Consider the following 24,722-nt stretch of genomic DNA (forward strand, 5'->3'; position numbering starts at 1 on the left):
GCAATTGGCCCCAGGCCGCCGCTCGTCATCCTCAGCCTTCTCCTAGAGTACCGCCTCCATCGCCGGGTCATTTAAGTTTATCACAAATAAATAAATAAAGGAGGAAATAGAAATGCGTAGAAAGTAAAAGCAGTAGGGGGGTAGGGGGGCGGGGGCGTGGAGGAAAAAGGAGGGAGGAGCGGAGGAGTAAGCAACCGAACATGATTGCGCCTGTGTCGACCAATCACGGCTCACCCCAGTCCGGTCTGACGGGCTCCCTGAACCAATAGCCTTCCACCTCCCGGATCATTGAACGACGAGAAACGATTGACCTCCTCAGAGTGGGTGAAGGTGCGGCGGGGGGAGGGGGCGTGGGGGTGGGCGAAGTGAAAGGACCGTCGACCAATCGCCTGTTAATACTGCTCTGAGCGAAGTTTCTGCGTCCCAATGGATGTTTGCGATAGCGGATTAGACCTCTTTTAGCCCAATCGAAGGTGACAGAGATGAGGGAAGAGGAAGAATGGGGCGGGGACGGGGGGCGGAGGGAAGAAGGAAGAGTGTATTTTGTTTATGGGCGGCAACCTCACGAGGGGCGTCCCATTCTCATTGGCTCACTGAAGCCAAGAGTGGCGTGAGAGCAATCCTATAGCGGGGAGCGATAGAGGGTTCGCGGAGTGAGGCGTCCAATGTATGCCTTCTGCTGAAGAAGTAGGGGCGGGGGGAAGTTTAGGAGTTGAGGAAAGAAGATTAAAGAGCGCGAGGAGGTAACGCCAAAAACTCTAATTTGTTGTGGGGCGGGCGGGAGGGAGGGAGGAGTGTGTGCGTGCCGAGGGGGATGAGGCGTCTGCGAGGCGCCTGGAGTGGGGGGCGGCGGGACTGGGAAGGAGGGGAGCGGGGTGGGGTTGGGGGAGCGAGTTACAGAGCGGCGAGCCAGCGGGCCCTGAGCTGGCCGAGAGCGCGCGCCCTCGCGCCCCGCCCCGCCCCGCCCGCGCCCCCTCTCCCGGCGCCCCTCCTAGCGCCCGGCGGCTGCCTCGCCCGACCCGGGGGGGAGGCGGGAGGGAGGCGCGGGAGGGTCGGCGGGTGGCGGGGCGGGCGGGATGTCCCGCAGCTGGAAACGTGTCTTCTGCCTTCTTCTCTCTACTCCCTGCGCCTGGAGCCGCTGCTTCCAAGAAGAGGAGCTGAGGGGGACTAGCCGGGGCTCAGGAGCTGCTAGAGGCGCCCGCTTGTCTTCTGCCCCCTCCCTCCTCGCCCTCCCCTGCTTGCCGTGGCTCTCGCGGTCTCTGGAGCGTCTTCAGAGAACTGGGGGGCAGGAGGTGTCCTGGCCCCACAGCCGCTGGATGCCTCTCCAGACGCCGGAGCTCCCGGCCCCCGCCTGCTTCGCTTCTACGACTAGAGAGGAGGGGGCTTGGGAAGGGAAGACACACCTTTCCTTCTTTCTCTTTTCCTTTGGGCCACTTTGGAAACATTAAAACATGTTAACACTTTCTGATATCTGAGATAAAAATGGTTGGAAGGTTCTTGAAAGTTTAAAACGAATGCCGTCTCTCGTACATTGTTTAATGCATTCCTGTCTGTGTGGCTTTTGGGTCCTCCCCCTACCCCCCGCCCCCAGCTGTTATCCTTTTTAAGGATGCTGAAGAGGCATGAGGCAGGGATTTTCTAAAAGTTCTATTGATAAACACACTTGCACAAACATATGCTAAGCACACAAACTATAAACATTAGCGAAAAACACAATATGGCGTACAGCTACGCTACCTAGCGCGGTAATCCTCTGATCTCTCACTCCGAACCGGGTTGAATGAGGTCAGTAGCAGGATGACAGCTCTCCAATAAAAATCTGAATGAATCAGTAAGTAGTTTGGAAGCTTGCGGGTGTAGTACTGTCCTTAGAATCAGCATTGGCCAAACCTGAGTTGAACATGTTACCTTTCTAGACATGTGAAAATCTTCTCCACTGTTTTTTCTATTAAAAATACCAAAATGGTGCTAAAGTCAAGTTTTCTCACTGCGTGGCCGTGTATAAATTTCAGCAAAAAAAATAGAGGCCGTTCACCCAGTGTTTTCAAGTGAACGCGATTCTGATGTTACTGTTGTAACTTGTTGCCATTGAAAGTTTTAAAACACAATCACCATTTTATAAATAAATTATATAGCTAGAGACACCAAATTTAAGTGATAACCCGTCGTCCTTAATTTTATAATGGTTTGTTTTCATTTCTGTTCCTGCTCCCAATCCCAAGTACCCTTTGCATCTTGTGGGAATATTTATATAGATCCCCCGCCACCCCCAGTTACATACAGTCAGCCCTTCCTGTCCCTGGGTTCTACATCTGTGGATTTAACCAACTGCAGAGCAAAAATATTTTGGGTGTGGGGAAATAGATGGAATAGAATATATATAGACGTTTTTTCTTGCCACAATTCCATAAACAATACAGTATAACAACGATTTATTAATACATAACATTTACTTGTGTTAGGTATTATAAGTAACCTAGAGATGATTTAAAGTATATGGGAGAATATGCTTAGGTTAAATGCAAATACTACAGGATTTTATGTAAGGGATTTGAGCATCTGTGGATTTTGGTTTCCTAGAGAGGTCCCAGAACCAATCTCCCATGGATACTGAGGGTCAGCTGTAAGTTTGCCTAGTCAAGATGTGGCTACTTTCTGCGTTTTTGCTTTAAAATAAAGAATCTGTATTTTTCTAGTGAAAGAAAAAAAATTTACATTGATTTTCCTGCCTTTGTTCTTTGTGATTCTTATAATATAAACAAAGTTGTTGCACACATAGTGCATGGTGATATCCCTGTGCCATCATTCCGGTAGTCTCCTAGGAAAGCTTTTGGAATTGCCCTTGAAGAATTGCTTATGTAGCTGTTCAGTACTCAAGGCTTAATTTTCAAGATTGGGGTTGTGATTTTTATGGAGCTCAATTTTGGAGGGCCTTAGGTTTGGGGGCACATGGTGTTGAAGTAAACAAGTGAGAAGAAGAAAAGTGAGATTTCTAGAACTGTATTAGCTGCTCAGTGAATTGGGCAATTGGATATTTTTGGTTTTATGATTTCAGATTTTATAGACCAGTGGAATACAGGCCTTGTGCATATGAAGATCAGGTGACAAGTTTGCTGGCTACCAGCCGCCACAGCAATATGTTCTTTCATGGTGAGGTCCTAATTTTAACAAGCTAAAGAAAGTATCAGATTAAAAATTGTCAAATTTTACCCATTTCCAGGAAGAAGTCTTTATGCTTACCCAGCTAGGCCCGTGTTTTAAGATTACTACAAAACCAAGAAAATGCACATATAGGTCGTGTACATTGACTAGCTACTAAAATAAAATATGAGATTAAATGGAATACTAGAGGAAAGAGAAACTTTCATGTGTGGGTTATAATTGGGGAAGGGGGTGTTTAGAACTACCAGTTGATGTCATGCCAGTTTCTTATAAAGTTAGATCAGAAAGTTTTTGAGACCCGCAAATGTCTAATTCCTCTTGTTGTCCTGTTAATAAGAATTTGACTACTTGGTATAGGAAGAAAACCTAAGGAAAAAATATTTTAAGTGCATTATTTTTGTTTCATTAGTGAAAGTCTTCAAAAGACTTTTCAGACAAATTGGACTTTCTAGTAAAAAGGCTAGTCTGAATAATTAGGTAAATTGGACTTTCTAGAAAAAAAGGCCAGTCTGAATAATTCGGTCATTTTAGGAGGGCAATAAAAGCTACAACTAAGTTCCTGCAATCTATAATTTCTAAAATAATTACATATTATTCTGAATAACTTCAGAGAGTTAGTGGCAAGCAGAGACTTCTTTAAAACATTTGGAATACAGAAGTAGAGATTGATGTGCTTTGCTTTAGTCTCTGAAATAATCATATTTTTCTGAAATGGATGGTTAAGTTTATCATATTGTTCTACACACTTGGAGTATAATAATGAACAAGAGGGAAAATTGCCTGCCCTTGTGGAGCTTATGTTCTAATGTCACATATACTTTGTGCATTTTAGATTGTTAGGGGAGGAGATTTTTGAATGAAACTTAAAACCTAGCTGCTTTCTTGTTTTAGGAACTGCAATTTGAGAGAGCTTACAGAAGTTTGAGAGGGAGGAAGGTGTTTACCAGTTGGCAGTGATAGGAAAGGAAGATTAGTTTATTTCTTATTTGTACTTTTTGTTACTGTCATGAAACTTTCTCCATATATTTCAGTTGGTAATTTTAACAGATAGGGATTTTTTTTTTCATGATTTCAATAATGTCTTTGAAATAAATAAAATGTTGCTTTATATTAAAAAAAATCTTGTGTCTTGAAATTTACTATAAAATTTCTACATAGTATTACCTTGTTAGCAAAGTGTGGTAAAACAAAAGCTAGAATATCTTGTTAATTTTTGGTTAGGATTTATTTTTAGGAAGATATCTGAAAAATCTTTTTCAGTTCTGGATTTCTTTTTAGTTTTTTGAGATGGGAATCTCCTTTTATTGCCCAGGCTGTACTTTAACTCCTGGGCTCAAGTGATCCGCTCTCCTGCCTCAGCCTCCCAGTAGCTGGGACTACAGGTGCATGCCACCATGCCTAGTTTCAGTTGTGATTTTATCAAGAGAAGGTGAAAATTTGTTGTAATTAGTTTATAGGCGACATTAAAGAAAAGAAGAGAGACCTGCAAAAAGTGCTTTGTTATTTAAACCATTTTTTCAAAAGCATTTGATTGGCACTTTTCTGCTTTAATAGACTTATTTGCAATGCAAGAGGAACATTACAGAAGATTTTAGCAATACTTTAATCATTTAGTCTGTAGGTGTAAAAATCCTGGGTTTCTAACAGAAGGAAAGTTGGTACCTGGTTAAATGAGTATATGATTTAATGCTGAGTTTGTGACTTCAAGTAGTGGGTGTCTCACCTTTCCAAAACCTAGTTCATAGTTCTCAAATAACAGTTCTTCTTTTTAATTTTTTTTCCCCTCTGTCATGGTGAGTCTTACTTTGTTAGCCAAATACAAGTTTACTTCTTAAGTGGAATAACTTTTTTTTTAATACAATTCTCCCTCCCCTAGTCCTCCCATCCTCTGCCGAGGGTTTATCGTGCTATACCTACATTAGATCTCTATCTATGCTAATGTGGAACATAATCAGGCTCTTCCAGAAAGGGTACATATTAATGCACTTTAGAGCAGTTTGTGAGTGCCTCTGACTATTTGTATACAGACTTACCAGCATCTGAAAGCTATAAATAGGGAGATTTAGGAGGAAACAGACTTTATAACTAATGGAATACATTGTTTCAGTTGAATTTTGCTGTTGTTGTTGTTGTTGGAGTCTTGCTTTGTCACCAGGCTGGAGTGCAGTGGCACAATCTTGGATCACTGCAGCCTCCGCCTCCCAGATTCAAGCAATTCTCCTGCCTCAGCCTCCTGAGTAGCTGGGACTACAGGCACGTGCAGCCACACCCTGCTAATTTTTTTTGTATTTTTAGTAGAGATGGGATTTCACCATGTTGGCCAGGATGGTCTTGATTTCCTGACCTCGTGATCTGTCTGCTTTGGCCTTCCAAAGAACTGGGATTACAGGCGTGAGCCCCGGCGCCCGACCTCAGTTGAATTTTTTTAGAGAGCAAAATGGAAGAATGGCGAATAGAATGTTAAAAAGTAAGACTGTTTCCTGTTTTCTGGTAAGGATGGTTGATCAATGTGTGTTTGCATGTGTGTGTGAGTATATATTTATAAATGAGCAGTTTTTGAATAAAGATACATCAATACTGGATAAATAATTTCAGTCCTGCCTTGCGGTCCTTGACATGGAGTGTATTCAGGGTTCCCTGGTGATTTTGTTTAAGGCACTTTGTTACTAAAACTTTACTGTGGATAGCATAGAAACACAAGCTAATTAAATTTCTATAAATTTTATAATATTTTTGGGATGAAATGTTATTTTGGAAGTATTTTTTTTAAGCATGATTACCAGCCAACCTGTAAAATGAATGAAATCTGAAGTGCAGAGTTCATAGAACCTTACATCCACCTAAGATAGTTGAGTTTCAAGAAGGTATTCATAACGGCAGAAGGTGAAATCTTGACATCTGTCAAATTTTTATAGTAATAAAGTAAGCATGACTAAGTTTATTAATATTCATATTTGTAAGGTAAGTCTAAGCAAGTGTACAGTGCATTTTAAGTCAAAATTTGGGGTGTTATTGGCTAGACACAGTCATTTCTTTGCCAGCGATACTAGGCTGTGTGAAGGCTAACCATCTGTCAAGTGATAGAGACAAAGAAAGGTTTTAATATACTAGTCTAAAATTTCCACAAACTTGTTTTGAATTGTATTGTCATTTTCTTTTGGCCTTCATGCTCTGTGTTGAATATGCACTGGGTCAGTCACCCTACTTTGTTTTATGAACAAACTATTCAAGGTCCAGATAAGGTTATTGTCACAGCTGATGTGATCTAGAGGCAAGATAAAATATGTTTTGATTTTGCTTTCATATAATCAAAAACTCACAGTGGGCCACCCACTAGTAGTTACACAAATGGTTTCAAGTGTACTTGTTTTCACCCACCCATTCTAAATTTTAGGTGTCTTAATTATTTCGCTTTATATATTCAAGCCTTGTATTTCAAACCCATTCCTGAGCTGTTTGGGGGAAGAAAAAGTAGCAACAGGAATCCAGATTGCCTGTTTTAGGTACAATATGGTATGATGTGAAATTGAAACAGCAGATTGGTGAGAAACTTTAGTTTCAAACAAATATAAACTAGTTTGTTTAGTGAAGTCATACACAAAACAGTAGTCTCTATTGACAGGGCAATGTTTTTTTCAGTGAATCCCATATCATGAGGTCAATTTTGTTCTTTGGGCCAACAGTCTATTTTCAAGGTGTCATATAAGAAAAAGAAGCGCTAAATACTGCTGATTGTAATGATATACTTACATATGGCAGCCCAATAAATTATTTATAGCAGTGCTAATTATATCAATAAAAATAGCAGTATTAATACTGTGTCAAAATCCATTCTTGACAGTATGAGGTAAACAGAACTATAGTCAAACAAAGCAGCCAGCCTGTCTTTACTGTCAGCTCGTGGATATGCACTTTAAGATAAATATACACACAGTTTAGAGAGATGAGTGTACCAATTTAATCTCTTTTCAATTACTTTTGGCTTTTAAAAAGATGTTCTAATTCAACATAAAAAGATTTTGATTTTCAGTTTTGAAACTCTTGGTACCTATTTTCTTACTGTCACTAGTAAGTTTGTAGAAATTTATTTGTATTTCACTGCTTTATAAATTATCCAAAATTCATTTTAGTGTGCCCTCATTTTGGAACACAGATTATCATTGCAAAAGGAAACTATTAATAGAACAATCTCTAGCAATATACAAAACAAAACAAAACAAAAGACCCCTAACACTACCACACACACATACACACTCTCGCTCACTCACACACATTTTCAGTAAATCTCTGGCTTCCTTTAGACATAAGAAAATGTTTGAAATACAAGGCTTGAATATATAAAGCCTTTTCCATGGTTTTGATTTAAGATAAAGCATAAATTTTGTTTGTAATTTTCATTACTTCTAACCAGTTTTTACAATTTTATGGTATTTTAAATGTGTTGTCTTAGGAATATAAAATTAAGTAAGTAGAAGTAATTACATCCAAAGATTTTTAACTTGGGGACAATATCTACCTTTTCAATCTCTCATATATTAAATTTAACTCTTATTTTATTATGCATTGTCAAAAATCTCAAATGTGGAGTTAGTAGAGGTTGTTCTAGGTCTACTGCTGCCGGTAATTGGTTATATGATCTATGGCATGTTGCATAATCTATGTGGATCTCCACTTTAGCATCTTAGAGTTTTCATTTTTAGGGTCATTTTCAGTTCTAATAATCTGACTTTGTTTCCTTCAACAATTGAATTGTTATTTTAGCTTCTGGTAATGTTACTGAAACTGATGCTTAGGACACCTAGAAAGAGTATATGTAAAATACCTGACTTTGCTTTCTGCTTTTAGTCTTTCATAAAAGTTTAATTTTAATGATACTTGCTTTCTAACATAGCACACTAGTAAGGTATAGATATATGATACTAAGTACTTACAATCTTTCATAGTGGGTAAGTATAATAAATCTATTAGTTTACATAAATACTTTGCCAACTCATCTTAACTCAGAAAGGTATATTGGTAATAGAATTTGTAAACTTGACTCTGCATTTCATGCAGCATAAAGTTGTTAAATTGAGGATGCAGGTAACAACAGAATGAATCAAATCACATTTTCTATTTCTATAAAATCTATAGATAGATAGATACATTTACTCAAAGATAAAAGATAAATTTGGTCTTGTGATTCTCTTCTCTAAGCAAAAAATAGGTATACGTTGAGTAATCAGGAACCACTCATGCAGATCTTATAAAATTGGTAATTTTGAACTACTGCATTTAGTTTTTGATCCTATATTATATCCGTGCACAGATAGATTTACATAGGAAGGAAGATAAGATAGGCAAAGAAATTTGACTATTTTGATGTTTCACAGCGGAAATAATCTGTTAGAAAATACTTTACAAATATTGTCTTGTTATCTATGGAAAGAAACAACTATATACAATTTATATGTGCCTACCTGATCTTTAATGATAACCTCAAAGTTCTAATTTTAAATTTCACTCTCAGTTTCTGTTTAATTGACTCATCCTTTTTGCTAGTATGAATGGTAGTGAGAGGCTTAAAGCTATCTAACATTACCTATTCACAGATGGAAACAACAGTTTGCAGGAAGCTGTGCTGTCCTGTATCCTCTCATTTCCTCATATCTACCCACAGCTCCAGATGTTCTTGGTACTGATCATATAATATTTTCTAAATCACCTCCTAGCCAAAATACACTCTCTAATTTGTTAGATAATGCTATTTTAGCTTACTAAACATCTAGCCAATCAGGAGAAATTGTAAGAAGAATTTTAGATAAATTGTTGGACACAAAACATGGAATGAATGCTTCAATGCATGCAAATAATGGAAAAGATATTCTAAATGTGCTTAAGGGAACCTGGTTTTAGTGTTAACTGAAACCCAGTATACGTATTGAAGAATCACTGTAACTCTTCTAGAGCCATTAGTACCAAAAAGACTAGCAAAATTATTAGTGGGAAGCACAGTGAAAATTAAATGCATTCTATCCTTGTATTAAACAGTAATACTAATTATACCACCAACACCAATAGTAGCCAACATTTACTGAGATCTTACTTTGTTGCAGTCATTGGTTATATCTGCATTTTTTCAGTTAATTCCACAATCCCTTGAAACATGTACCTTTATTACCCCAATTTTAAAGCTATGCGAAGGCCCAGAAAGGGTAAGTATCTTGTTCAAAGTCACACAGCTAAGTATAAAACACATGGGAAATTAAATTCAAGTACAGCTCTGGAGAACCTAAGCTCTTAATCACCACCGCATCAGACTTCTATTCTGGGACCATTTTAACTCAGTGCCTGCCCAGATTAATAATGGCAGTTTTATTTCAGAAAGGCATAGATTTGGAGAAGGTTCTAGAGAAGGGTACAAGGTGAAAGAGTTGTAAGTAGGAACAATGGTTGCTATGATAGAGTCTTTTTAAAATATAACTCTTCAATCTAGAATTAAAAATGATGATAGAGAATTTGTCTAAAGGTTGTACAGTGAATGAACTTTAACTGCTGCCTGATTTAGTTCTGTTTGCAACAGTGGAGCTGGGTACCATGTTAAAGCAGGCCTTGGAAATCATGGGTAGGAGCAGGACAAAGGAAGCATTACTGGAAATTCTGGGCAGGTAGAGGTCAAAAAGGAAAACTAAATTAAACCCAAGTGAATAACCGAGAACCAGGTATCATACAGAAATAGGGGTGAGAGAGACCAGAAACAATATATTCAAAGGGTAGCAGATCCTATGACTTTGGAAGGCTTTTGTGTTTGTTCTCTGTGCCCTGAACATTTGTTTCAGAAACCAATAGCTGGCTTAAATATGGGTCACTGAGAGTTTGGAATACAAAGACTGCTATGCTTTAGGCACAAAAACATGATCATCAGTCCTAACCTAGAATTAGGCAGTAAGTTTATTTAAGTGCATGACAAAGATATGCAATTTAGCACAGTCTATGTGGTAAGCCATTTATTGAATGCCTACTGTGTGCCACCCAATTTGGAAATCACTGTTCTAGGAGCATTTATAATCTACATTGTTGTTTGCTGTCCAATTTTCAAAAACAAGAAAACATCTGTTAACTTTCTTGAGGATGTGATGGATATGAGGGGTAAAATATTATATAACCTTAATTTTGTTTTATTTATTATGGAATTTAGCCTTTGTCTCCTTCTTCCCATATTCATGGAATTTTACAACAACCTCTACTATGCTTTGAATGGAATACAGTCTAGACTTTTATTATGTACTTTAACTTTTCCTTGATTTGTCACTGTACTGAAAGAAAGATTTAATTTTATCTGATAGTATAAATGCATTTCTATCAGAGTAGTAGTCTCAAATCAGTTCAGGTAAAATCAATGTACATGACTTTGGATTATATTTAGTATAGTCAGCATGCATGAATTAAAAGGAATTATAGTAACCTTTAAAGTAAATTTTTATTTCAAATAATTTAAATGACCTCCAACCAAGTACGTGTGTTATGTATACATACATACTCATATACCTTTTGTATACAAGGTATTAAAAACTTAAAAAGTTTTCAAAAAATAATGTTCATTGTTAAGCTGTATTACATATATGAGCTGTATCATCTGAATGCAGTCAAAGAATAGTGAAATTGCTATCCATCCCTTATGTGTCTTTACTGTTCTTCATGAGAATATCTGATATTTTCTTTATTCTCTTATTTCTAGTACATTAAGAAGTATAGTATAATGATTATTTTATATAATTCAAATGGATACATCACTGAAAATGTATTTTAAAGTTAGAAAAATTATCAACATACAGTTTGTGCATGGCACCTTTCTCCTGAAGTTCATTATCAGTGGTATTCTATTGTTCTTGTAATTTTGATAGCCTGTGGTACCCAGTGGTCTTAACAGCTATGTTGTTTGTATCTCACTGTCCTTTTTACATCTGACCCTCAGAGAAATACCTTTGAACACTCATGCTTTTAATAATCTTTATTGTTTTAGAAAGGGGTTGAGAACAAGGCAATACTATGTTAAAGGGGTATGCTATGAAAAGCAGTATGGGGGCCGGGCGCGGTGGCTCAAGCCTGTAATCCCAGCACTTTGGGAGGCCGAGACGGGCGGATCACGAGATCAGGAGATCGAGACCATCCTGGCTAACACGGCGAAACCCCGTCTCTACTAAAAAAAAAAATACAAAAAATTAGCCGGGCGAGATGGCGGGCGCCTGTAGTCCCAGCTACTCGGGAGGCTGAGGCGAGAGAATGGCGTAAACCCAGGAGGCGGAGCTTGCAGTGAGCTGAGATCCGGCCACTGCACTCCAGCCTGGGCGACAGAGCGAGACTCCGTCTCAAAAAAAAAAAAAAAAAAGAAAAGCAGTATGGGAAAAATGAACAAAATTCTAGGCTCTTCTGATTCAAATATTCTGCATTACAGTCTCAACATTTGTTGTTAAGTGAATTACCAAAGTGTATAAGAGCCAAAAATAAATGGTGGTTTCTGTCCTTTGGGGTGTGCATAACTCTGTTTCTGTCTTAGGTGTGTAATGATGAGTTTTATTATGCAAAAATGGGCACATCTGGTGTAAAGTGAATTTGATTCAGTGTGATGTTTTATATGCAGTTTAACTTATAACTTAAATTCTTTGATCTTCATCACTTAGGAAAGGTAACATTTAGAATTCTAGTACACTTAACTGCAGTTCCTTAATGACAGGTACTATGCTTTATTTATCTTTATAGCCTTAGTGCTTAGCCTAATATCTGGCACACAGGAGGGATTCAATAAATTTTTGATCAGGCGTTTTTGTACTTATCCTAGGAAAATTATTTTTTCCTTACTAGGCTATCCATTTACTTATTGGAGTTCAAATTTAGCATTGTTAAAATTGTTATTATTACCTATTATAGACTTTCCCTGTACTTTTCCAAGACCCAATGTGTTTGTACATGCTCACAGTTTTCTATCCTTTTAGGTACTTAATGAAATTCTATCATGGCAGAAGTTCCAATAAAATTACATTTACCATGATTCAGAAAAGAAATATGTCAGGTATCTCCCATCAGTGGTAAAGCAAATCTGCTACAATCAATTCAGGATATTGTGTTGAATAGAGTACACAGAATTATATTATCTGCTGATTTAAGGATGAAACCCATATTTCATATCCTATATGATTCCTATCTGGATAGGGGGACAAACAAAGCACAGTATGCTTTGTAATTCATAGATTGCAATTGAGATTTTGAACTTTTTATATGAACTTTCTAATTCTTAAGGAATGTTCATAAAATTTCACACAATTAAAAAATAGTTTTAATTATTTTACCTAATATTCTGAGTTATTTAGAAGTCTCATCCAGTTAAACCCTGTAATATTAGTCATAATATAATATAATTACTTAGCTCTTCTAGAAAGCAAAAAAGGTAATTGGATTGTGAACAATACAGAGGGTAACATCATATAAACCATATGTGGGACACATGTAATCCTGCATAAATAACTGACATACTTTTCGTATTTATAAAACTTGTTAGACATTGGGAAACTTGATTGGCTAAAGTCATAATTTGTCTTTCTAACTGAAACTACAGCAAATTGATTTGAAGTTGTTTTCAAAACAAAAGATAATTAAGTCCTGGAATAATTAAAACTGGGATTGCATTAAAGCTTACTTAAAGTGATTAATAGCTGGAGTGTATTTCATGATCTCTATCTAAGAGCATGCAGAAGAACATATTGTCATTTTATATATTCAGGAATATGCTTTCTGAGGAAACTATTGATTCTTAGGAATAAGTATAATGCAGTTCAGACATACCTCACACCCACATACCCCACTCCACTCCAGGCTTTTTTAAAAATTAAAGGCTTTGAAAACAAAGTAGCTATATATGGTTATCTTCTTCCAATTCCAAGCTGCCTGCCTTTCTGAAGCAAATGGCTGCTGTGACCTATAAACAACTGTCCTGACACCTTGGACAGAGAAATACTGCTTTGAAACTTTTCTGCCTTCAGTTGGGCAAGCAACTGGAGAATGGTACTGGAGTCCATGGGTAAATATGAGAAAGCAACAGATATTGGGAGGAAGAACTTGGGCTTTAGAAGTTTGTGAACTCCTGTAAGAGAAGATCAGTATTTACCCATTTTAAGTACCAAAGCGTCTCCAACTAGCTAAAAAGCTAAAGTAGCTGAATGTCCTGGTGGAGTCCTCTCTGTCTTTTGAGGCTAAAAAGAAATAGAGATAGGACAACGGAGCTCTTTCTCCATGTGCCTTTGCAGGGAACTGACAGGCTGTTTACTTTTGCTTTTCACCACCTGTGATATTTCTGCTATTTAGGATAATCTGGCAACCAAATCTGAGCTCCAGTGAGTTAGCGAAAAATAGCAATTCATTTAAGAAGAGCCATAGCAAGTGAGAGACAAAGATCAGAGTACAAACTCCAGATAACTAGGACTACTGGCAACAACATGAAAACTGAATTTGAAAACAAAAATTGGGAGCACTTAAGGAAATTCGAAGAACAGAAAATAATTTTGGATATTAAATATATCTCATTTGAACAACTCAGGATTTGTGGGAGAGCATAGTCACTGTTGAAACATGAGTTAATGAATGAAAAGACCAAATGCAAGAAATGTATCCAAGCATATAAAAAAACCCATGGTGAAATATTGAATTAAAAAGATGAGATTTGGAGGATAGATCTAGACATCAAAACGTGAATAATAGGAATTACAGTGGGAAAAATTAGTATAGATAACGAAGAGGTAAAATTTTGTTTATTTATTTATTTTTGAGACGGAGTCTCGCTCTGTCACCCAGGCTAGAGTGCAGTGGCATGATCTCAGCTCACTGCAACCTCGGCCTTCCAGCTTCAAGCTGTTCTCCTACTTCAGCCTCCCGAGTAGCTGAGACTACAGGTGCGTGCCACCATGCTTGGCTTTTTGTATTTTCAGTGGAGATGGGTTTCACCGTGTTAGCCAGGATGGTCTCAATATCCTGACCTTGTGAACCACCCGCCTTGGCCTCCTGAAGTAAAAATTTTTACAAACTAGCAAAATTTATCAGATATTAAGAAAGATTGGAGTCTGTGGATTAAAGGGTTTACTGATTTATTGTCTTGATTGAAAGAAAAGACACATTTAAGTATATCCTAATAAAAGTTCTGAAATCTAAAAATTGAGACAAAAGTAGAAAAAACATTCCTATAAAGGGGAAAATATCAAAGTATCATAACGACTTCACATTTACGTATCTGTAACACTGGAAGTTACAAGATAGTGGAATGATATTTGTAGACTGCTGAAAGAAAATGACTGTAATTCAAGAATCTGCATGCCCAGAAAGTTATTTGCAAGCCAAGGTGAGAAAGAAATACATTTAAGAATATGCAATAATTCATTGTATATAGTGATTATATCCCCTCTGAGAAAATGCCAGTCTGGATTATAAGCAAACAACAAATGAGCTAGAACAAAGACTTTAAGATGAGGAAGATGAAGAGGAAAGAAAATGGTAGGAATAATGAGCATTTATATACAATTGTGTGTGTATGTATTAATTTTATCTAACAGAGATAAGTGGCTACCAATATGAAATACATTAGGTAATTTGAGACTCTTGAAATAAAAGGATATTTCTTTAGGAAATTTTAAAATGTACTAAGCTGTCTCTTTGGAACATGGGAGATAGAGAAGGTGGGCAGCTGGAAAGTAAAAGGAGGAAAATGGGTGGTGGGAGATGAGAGGAAAGGAGGAAGAGGAGGGAGGGAAGTGAATATATTCTAAAGATCTCATTTATTTAAGAAAATGGGAGAGGGAATAGAATCTCTTGGTGGTGGAGGGGAAGTGTCTTTTACATATATTAATCTGTTTATTAGAGTACAGAAAGGGAAGATAATCTTTAATGCAATGAAATAGCACGTAGAACTTACATGTTAACAAGGAAACAATAGAATGCATAGCCACTTGATGAAACAAAATAGAGAAGGGAATGAGGAAACAATAATATAAAAAAAGAATATAAAGTAACTGAAAAATATACCGTTAAGCACATCAATTACTACATTGAGTGTATATGGACTAAATTCTCCCATTAAAAGACAGTTAATATCAGACTACACTAAAAAACATAAGCCAGCTAAATTATATTACTAGAAAAATAAGACCAAGTTATGAAGAAGAGTTATTTGTAAAATGAGGGGCATGAAGATATCAGGCAAATGCAAACAAAAGAAAAATAGCCAAATATGAATGAAAACATTTATTAAATAAGATAGAATTTAAGGTTAAAAGTATTAAAAGAGAAAGAAGGGATACTGTAATAAAAGGCACAGTTTATAAATAAAATAACCACATAAAATCTGTATATGGCAGGTTTATTTATAGTAATTACATAGATACAAATTATTGGAAAGGTCTAGACAGTTCTGTTACACACAAACAATGAATAAGATAAATGGAGTAATTCATAAACTTGATTTGATATACATGTAGAATCTGACATTCTTTAAATATTTTGAACATCTCTGCGCTTGGCTGCTAAGAAAACTGAGTTTTAGAGAGCAGAGATTTTGCAGGCACTTTCTATGATTATAAACTAACATATATCACATTTTAACAGTTTTTCTAAAAGGTTAAAAAAACTACATAGAAATTGAAACATTCCTAGATATCTTTTGAATAAAGAGGAAATCACCTAGAAAGCAATGAAAAGGAAAATATTTTCTGTAAAAGCCAGTGAAAACTAGCTAAAACAGTTGTCAGAGGAAAACTGATAGCCTTAAAGGCCTTTGTTATTAAGGAAGATAGAAAATGAAGATAACCTAATGTTAAGAAGTTAGTATAAAGAATAATACAAGATAGAAGATGAGGGGATTGTTAGAAACATGGAAGTAATGAAATAGAAAAACCATATAGTAAAACCCAAAAGAACCCAAAGAACCCAAAAAGGCAGGTTCTTTTCCAAAGAACCCAAAAGGGCTGGTTCTTTGGAAAGCTCAATGTGATACATAAACTCCTTGTGAAGATGATAAAGCAAAAAAGAAAATGAGCCTATCAATTCCACTCTGAGGTATATACTCAATATACTCATATACTCAAGAGAACTGATAGCATATGTTCACATAAAATTTATACTCAAATATTCATGGCAGCATTATTCATAGTAGCCAAAAAGCAGAAGCAACTCACATCCATTAACTGCTGAATGAGTGAATAAAAATTATTCATCTATGATATATCTATACAATATAATATTAGCCATAAAAAAATGAAGTACTGATACATACTGTAACATGGATGAACCTTGAAAACATGCTGAGTGAAAGAGGATGCACTCAAAAGGCTACATATTGTGTGATTTCATTTATATGAAGTGGCCAGAGTAGGCATATAGGTGGAACCAGAAAGGAGATTAGTGGTTGCCAGGAGCTGGGAGAAGGAAAAATGGGGAATGACTGCTTAATGGATATAGGGTTTCCTTTTGGAGTGATGAGAATGTTCTGGAGGTAGTTGGTGATATTTATACAACCTTGTGAATGCCACTGAATTATATACTTTAATACAGTTAAAATGGTGAGTTTATGCCGGGCGCGGTGGCTCAAGCCTGTAATCCCAGCACTTTGGGAGGCCGAGACGGGCGGATCACGAGGTCAGGAGATCGAGACCATCCTGGCTAACACGGTGAAACCCCGTCTCTACTAAAATATACAAAAAATTAGCCAGGCGAGATGGCGGGCGCCTGTAGTCCCAGCTACTCGGGAGGCTGAGGCGAGAGAATGGCGTAAACCCGGGAGGCGGAGCTTGCAGTGAGCTGAGATCCGGCCACTGCACTCCAGCCTGGGTGACAGAGCGAGACTCCGTTTCAAAAAAAAAAAAAAAAAAGAAAATGGTGAGTTTATGTTATATGAATTTTAATTCAATAATAAAACTTTAGGAAAAAGAATGACAAAAGTAGATAATTAGAAATGAAAAAGAAAAAACTGGAGGATGAAAAGAGTGTTAAAATAAATAAGAATGTAGCTATGTGACAAATTTAAAACCCATGAGAAATAAAAGGTCTTTTAGTCAAATACAAATTATAAAAATTGACCTAAGAAGATGTAGAAAGCAGATACTACTTAGTGTAGAAAAGATTAGAAATTTGACCAAATGTTGTCACTTAAACATAAGGAATATATAATTTTGATGTAAATTAAATCATTCTAGGCCATGGAAAAATATCAAAATATTCCATAATTTTATTTAATATCTAATTCTGTTAAAGATTATATAGTAAAAAATGTATAATTTCACTTATGAAATAAATTTATAAATACTAAGGAAAATATTAGCAAATATTAACAGTGAATCAAAATAACAACTCACTAGGAGCTATTTTAAAATATATTTTTAAGTAGGAATGTAAGCATGATTCAATAATAGGAAATATACCAATTTAATTTATTACAGCATCAAAAGAGAAAAACCATGTTTATCTCAATAAATAGCAAAAAGTATTCTCAATTTTGAGGTTTTTTTTTTTTTTTTTGTCTTTTATTTTGAGACAGGGTCTCACTTTGTTGCCCAGGCTGGAGTGCAGTGACACGATCAGAGATCACTGCAGCCTTGACCTCCTGGGTTCAAGTGATCCTGCCACCTCAGCCTCCAATCAAAGTGCTAGGATTACAGGCATGAGTCACTGCACATGGCCAAATCTGTTAAATCCTAAAAATATTTTAATTAACAACAGAAACTAGACGAGGAACCATCACAATTATTTAACATTATTTTAGAGGCTTTATCATATACAGTAGGTAAATGATATAACATTACCATTTGTAGAGAAGACTGAAGTGTCTCTTGCTGATGATATATGATCTAAACGTTTTAGAAACTTGAATTTTAAAATCTAGAAAAATGAGTAAGAAAAATTGATAAGGTAGTTGGATAAAAGATAAGATGAAAACAACTCTACTCTGGAGGAATTTGGGCATCTCTGAGAGTTTTTTCCCAATGGGAAAATATTATTCCACTTTCCATAGAAACACAGATTACAAAATGCCTATTAATAAGTTTTTCAAGAAAGGTACAGGAACTGTATGAAAGCAAAGATATTAAAATGCATAAAACAGGATCTGATTCAGAGAACAACAAACTGGTTTAGGATGGGAAAACAATAACAAAAATATTCTTTCAACGTTAATAAATTATATAATGCAATTCCAATTAGAATCTCGGGGGATTTATTTTTCTTTTTTGAAGTCAACAGTGTTATTTTAAAACTACTTGGAAGATTAAATGATAACGAGTAAATATGAAAAAGCAATGAGGAGGGACTTGCGTTACACATACCAGAACTTATTACAAAGTCAGCTAATTAAAACAACATGGTGATGGCCTAGTCACACATAATAGATCAGTGGAAATGATTGGCAAATTCTGAAAAAGATGACAACTTAGTTGGAAAATGATGGATTTTTAAAATTAGTGGGACTGGCATAACTGATGATCTCCGTGTGAAAAAATGAAAGTATATTCCCATTTTCTACCTTAACAGTGAGGTTTTGCCTCTTAGCATTTAAAAGTTGTGTTAGTCTTATGGATTTAACATTTATTGTTAGTTGTAATATGGGGAAAAGCAACTTATTTGTTACTGGTGGAAATGTGATATATTCTACCTGTTATAAAATTCAGTCTTGTAAGACTAACAAAAACCTATTAAAATTATAATTTGCATATAGTTTGCAAATACTTTAACCTGGCAGTCTCATTTTGGGGAATATATTCCACAGAAATATAGGTAGCAATATTTTAAGAACGTGTATTTTTTGGTTTCCAGGTTGTTGTAACTTTATTGTAGTGGCAAAACTGCAGAAAACAGTAATCCCATTAACAAGGTAATGCTAGTAAATAATGGAAACCCAACCACGGGATATTACGCTGTCATTAAATGATGTGAATTAAAGCTATCTCACATCTTCTGGAAGAATTTTCAGGAGTTTTTTGTGAGTGAGAAGAGCAAGGTATAGAAAAGTGTCTATAATATTCAACCTTTAATGACAAAAATCCTTGACTATGTATAGGTAATGCCTGCATATGTATACATCTACCCTTATAGTAGGGTTATTTTTAAAGGAAGACTATAACAGGATGCATACTAAGTTATAAAAATGGATAACTGAGAGGAGCAGATAGCCAAAAAACAAAGGAAAAGAAAAATTGTGCAAAAAACGTGTTCAAAACCCCACTTACGTATTTTATTAAAATTAGGTATATTTGAATATATATACATAAAGAAATTAAAATAATTGGCCGGGCATGGTGGCTCACCCCTGTAATCCCAGCACTTTGGGAGGCCGAGGCAGGCGGATCACCCGAGGTCGGGAGTTCCAGACCAGCCTGACCAACATGGAGAAACACCGTCTCTACTAAAAATTCAAAATAAGCCGGTCATGGTGGTGCATGCCTGTAATCCCAGCTACTTGGGAGGCTGAGGCAGTAGAATCGCTTGAACCTGGGAAGCAGAGGTTGTGGTGAGCTGAGATGGCGCCATTACACTCCAGCCTGGGCAACAAGAGTGAAACTGTCTCAAAAAACAAACAAAAAAAGAAATTAAAATAATTTAAAATATTATGGCTACTTCTGGTAGTAATTAGTTCATATTTCTGAATCTTGGCGCCCAAGGAGGTTTTTTCCTTTATATTTGCATTTTATTTAAGTTAATTTTGGACCATGTGCTACCAGAATTTTCTACATGTTCTCTTAAATCTTTAGATACTCTTCTAGCATTTCAGGCCAAATAAACATCTATAAATGATTTGTAGTTTGTGATTAAATCAGACTCTATTGGTCATGCCCATATCAGAGCTGACGTGCAGTTGATATCCCTTGGTAAAACTTAGAGGGTATGTTTCACTTTGTTCAGTGTTCAGTTTCTTTAGTTGGTACCTTTTGTGTCAGTTGTTCAATAATTTTAATATTACCCCTGTTGATGTCACAAATAAGTTAATAATGCCAATTATGCATGAATTGAGTCCTTACATATATACGTTGATTGATAAATATTTGCTGATTTGACCTAATAGATTACAGGTACAATAATGATTTCAACAATGTAACAGAATGCAGAAATGAAAGAATTTAAAGATATCAGATGAAAAAAACCCTAGAAGTCAGCATAGAATATGATTGTAGGCAAATCACTTGGCTTTTGTATCTCAGTATCTTTATCTTTAAAATAGGGACATTTTCCTCAGTTACACAATCTTTGTGAGAGTCAAGTAAAATAATAAATGTTGAAGTGCTTTAAAAAGCATGATGCGGGCCGGGCGCGGTGGCTCAAGCCTGTAATCCCAGCACTTTGGGAGGCCGAGACGGGCGGATCACGAGGTCAGGAGATCGAGACCATCCTGGCTAACACTGTGAAACCCCGTCTCTACTAAAAAATACAAAAAACTAGCCGGGCGAGGTGGCGGGCGCCTGTCGTCCCAGCTACTCGGGAGGCTGAGGCAGGAGAATGGCGTGAACCCGGGAGGCGGAGCTTGCAGTGAGCTGAGATCCGGCCACTGCACTCCAGCCTGGGCGACAGAGCGAGACTCCATCTCAAAAAAAAAAAAAAAAAAAAAAAAAGCATGATGCGTTGTGGATACAATGATGATAATGAAAATCTGAAGGCATTTTTTACACTTAGTGGACATTTATATATATATTTGAAGCTGCATGTGTGATATTAAGCCTTTTGATATGTCAGCAATAGAACATACTACTGATGAAGCTATATAAACCTCAGACAGATAAAACGGTGGAATGCATGGAAGGTGTGAATACATTTAATTGTGTAAAGTCTAAGATAGGTCTCTAAAATTTCTTCGATTATTTTTCTGGTCATTGAGGGGAGATTTTATTCAGGTACATCTCCTGATGATGTCTTATTCTAGTATAGAGATAGGAATATTTAGTGGGAAGTCTGGACCTTTGTCACATCTGGACATAGTGATAGTGCTGCATTATGTTTTGACTTATTGAATGGCTGCAGACAGCTAAATACAGCTTTGTAATCTGTTATATTTCATTGGAAATTATCTCCTTGTAATTTATAGCTGTAGTTAAAAGTGACTCTAGCATAAATGTTTTGAAATAGTAAAATCTTTATCATCTGTTAGTTACCAGACACCTAATTTGCCACTGGCCCATTTTTTGGTTGTGAGAGTGTTAGGAAATACCTGCATTAGTTGGTTGATAACATCACTATAAAAGGCTAAAAACTTAGACGTTCTTTTATAATAAGAAATGTAAGTGTCATCTTAATACACTGGAGTCTGTACTGTACTGTACTATTAAAGATACCTAGATTCTGGTTTGGAGAAAATTGAATGGATGAATGTGTCTAAGTCTAAATATATGATACCGGACTCTTTTTCCAAAGTATGTCTCCATTTTGAAATTTTCTTTCCCTAATCATTTGACTTTTACTTTTTTCATAAATATTCTTAAAAAATACTTTAGTTTAATCTTCTTCAGTTTCTCTCTTCTTCCAGTAATGGACATGATGTTGTAAGAAAGCTGAAAGATAGATCTTTTTTTTTTTTTTTTTGAGACGGAGTTTCTCTCTGTCGCCCAGGCTGGCGTGCAGTGCTGTGATCTCGGCTGACTGCAAGCTCTGCCTCCTGGGTCCACGCCATTCTCCTGCCTCAGTCTCCCAAGTAGGTGGGACTACAGGCACCTGCCACCACGCTGGGCTAATTTTTTTATTTTTAATAGAGATGGGGTTTCACCGTGTTAGCCAGGATGGTCTCAATCTCCTGACCTCGTGATCGGCCTGCCTGGGCCTCCCAAAGTGCTGGGATTACAGGCCTGAGCCACCATGCCCTGCCAAAGGTAAATCTTAAAAGGGACAACAATCTTTGCCCTTTCATTCCTTTCCTTCCTCTCTCTCTCTCTCTCTTTCTCTCTCTCTCTCCTCTCTCTCTCTCTCTCTCTCTCTCTGTTTTTGAGACAGACTCTTGCACTGTCACCCACGCTGGAGTGCAGTGGCGTGATCTTCATTCACTGCAACCTCCGCCTCCTGGGTTCAAGCATGTGCCATCATGCCCAACTAATTTTTATGTTTTTAGTAGAGATGAGCTTTCACCATGTTAACCAGGCTGGTCTCAAACTCCTGACCTCAGAACATACACCTGCTTCAGCCTCCCAAGGTACTGGGATTACAGGCGTGAGTCACCACATGCAGCAATCTTTGCTTTTCATTTCTGTAAACAGACTTTAGGCAAGGCTAGTAGAAACAACTACCTGAATTGATTCTCTTTGATATTATGTCTTTCACGTAATGAAACCATTGTAATAAATCAAACCCATTTTCACCTTCTACTTGTGTATTATCTTTATTAAATGTGAAATTAATAGCAATTGAGATAGATATATTTTTAAATATATTTCTTCACTGTTTCTCAATAGCACTAATGTTAACTCGAGTAGTAGGACCTATTAATATATGTTGTGTGCTTTCTTGGATTCATATGTCATTGCCAGTCGTTTCTTAATTTGTTTTTTTCTCTCTGTTCAAGAAAATTTCTAACCACCAGTGATCACTGTCCCAATTGCTAGTTGCAATTTTGTAAGAACATCAAGGAAATGGGAAATTAAAGTGATCTGTTTATTTTAATCCTCAAGAAACCAAACTCATCTTCTCTTAATTCTTATTATTTCAGTTTCTTAAAATTTAGGAAAGAAGTGTCTTTCATTTCAACATAAACTCTGAATTCTAGTGTCTTCTATCAAGACCTGCTTCTCTTTGGAATAGACAGAAATCAAATAATTATTTCTTAGCATTGTAATAAACATTCCAAAATATGATACCTATTATCTTATTCAGTGGTCAGTTCAGTTTATTTGATTTCTCTTTCAAGTCTCTGAATTTCTTGAATCACTGATGCTCACTTTTAAAACAATGGAGGTGGTTTTGCTTTTTTCTGTTCCTTTTTAATATTTATTTATTTTTATTTTATTATTTTTTGAGACAGAGTTTTGCTTTATTGCCCAGGCTGGAGTGCAGTGGCATGATCTCAGCTTACTGCAATCCCTGCCTTCCAGGTTCAAGTGATTTTTGTGCCTCAGCCTCCCCAGTAGCTGAGATTATAGGCATGTACCATCATGCTTGGCTACTTTGTGTATTTTTAGTAGAGACATGGCTTCCTCATGTTGGCCAGGATGTTCTCGAGCTCTTAACCTCAAGTGATCTGCCTGCCTCAGCCTCCCAAAGTGCTGATATTACAAATGTGAGCTACCACACGTGGGCTGTTCCTTTTTTAAAAGACTAAGATTTGAGTTGACCAAATAAAAATGCTTACTTGTTTAAACTTTTGCATTAACAAGGCTTGACGTTTATTGTTGCCTTGAATAGTCTCAATCTTTGTATATTCCCCAGCACCTCATATTTGGAAATGACTAGATAGATAACATAGATTCCTTTGGACTGGCAGCATTCATATCACCTACAAACTCAAAATGCAGAATCTCAAACTCCATTGTATTCATTTTAACAAAACTCCAAGTCATTCATATGTACAGAAAGTGTGAGAAGGTTTACTAAATCATTTATCATTTAAAAGAATTGGACTTTAAGCACACAGAATTGGTGAATCATAACATAGTTCATAGTCATTTTTCCATGCATTCTCTTTTTTTCTTTCATTCATTCATTCATTATTTTAAATCAAAAGAAATACTTATGAGTCCAAGACCTAACCAAAATATTAGAACATCAAAACTCACATTTCCTACTTACACCTATATTCCCTCGACCAGAGGTAACCACTATCCTGAAATTTGTGCTTATTGTTCCATTTTTTTCATAAATAATATATATAGCTTTACTACTTATAAACTACTTTTAATATTACTCCTGTAGATGTCACAAATAATACCAATTATTAACTTATTAGCTGTAGCTCAATAACTCATTAATAATCTGCTGTATTTATCTCCTGGAGATATAGAGTTCCTTTTCACTTCTATTTAATATTTGTGACTATACCACAGTATAATTTATCCTTTCTTCTACTAACGGACATTTGAGTTGTTTCCCTTTTATTGCGGCTGTGAATGGTGCTAGAATAAACATTCTTGCACATATTTCTTGGTGACATTTGGAAGACATTCTTTTAGGTATGTTCTGAGATTGGAATTGCTATGTTATAAGATGTATAAATGGTCTACTTTGCAAGAAATTGTCAAACTGTTTTCCTAAAATGATATTAGCCATTTACACTCCCACCAGCATTGTATAAAATATCCCTGTTGATCCATATTCTCTTTAACATGTGATATTGTCAGACTTCTTAATTTTTGCCACCTGAGTAAATAAAAAATATCTTACAGTAGTCTTGATGGGAACTTTGTTGTTTCTCAAGAAACAAGGCTGTGAAAATGTATATGTGTCTTTTCCTTCTGTGAAATGTTGGTTCTTTTACCTATTTTTCTTCTTTTTTAAAATTTGTATGATTCTTTTTCTGTTGTTTGCGTGAGTTCTTTATATTATAGATACTAATTCTATCTCTTCTCACTTGTAGCTTGTCTTTT

General features: G+C 36.4%; 1 protein-coding gene across 11 annotated transcripts in view; it reads left to right on the top strand.

Moving 5' to 3' along the window:
* The first annotated feature begins 578 nt into the window (after positions 1 to 578).
* The window catches only part of ZBTB20 (zinc finger and BTB domain containing 20), an 845,365-nt gene continuing 821,221 nt past the window's right edge, over positions 579 to 24,722 (top strand). For 10 of the 11 annotated variants that reach the window (XM_033211197.1, XM_033211201.1, XM_033211195.1 and 7 more), the window contains exon 1: positions 580 to 743. The gene's annotated coding sequence lies outside the window, so the exon portion shown is untranslated. Of the gene's footprint in view, positions 744 to 24,722 lie in introns of all 11 variants that reach the window. The other variant, XM_033211209.1, reaches the window with a different exon arrangement.

The sequence above is a fragment of the Trachypithecus francoisi genome, unplaced genomic scaffold (genome assembly GCF_009764315.1).
Source record: "Trachypithecus francoisi isolate TF-2019V2 unplaced genomic scaffold, Tfra_2.0 Lachesis_group0, whole genome shotgun sequence".
Lineage (NCBI taxonomy): Eukaryota > Metazoa > Chordata > Mammalia > Primates > Cercopithecidae > Trachypithecus > Trachypithecus francoisi.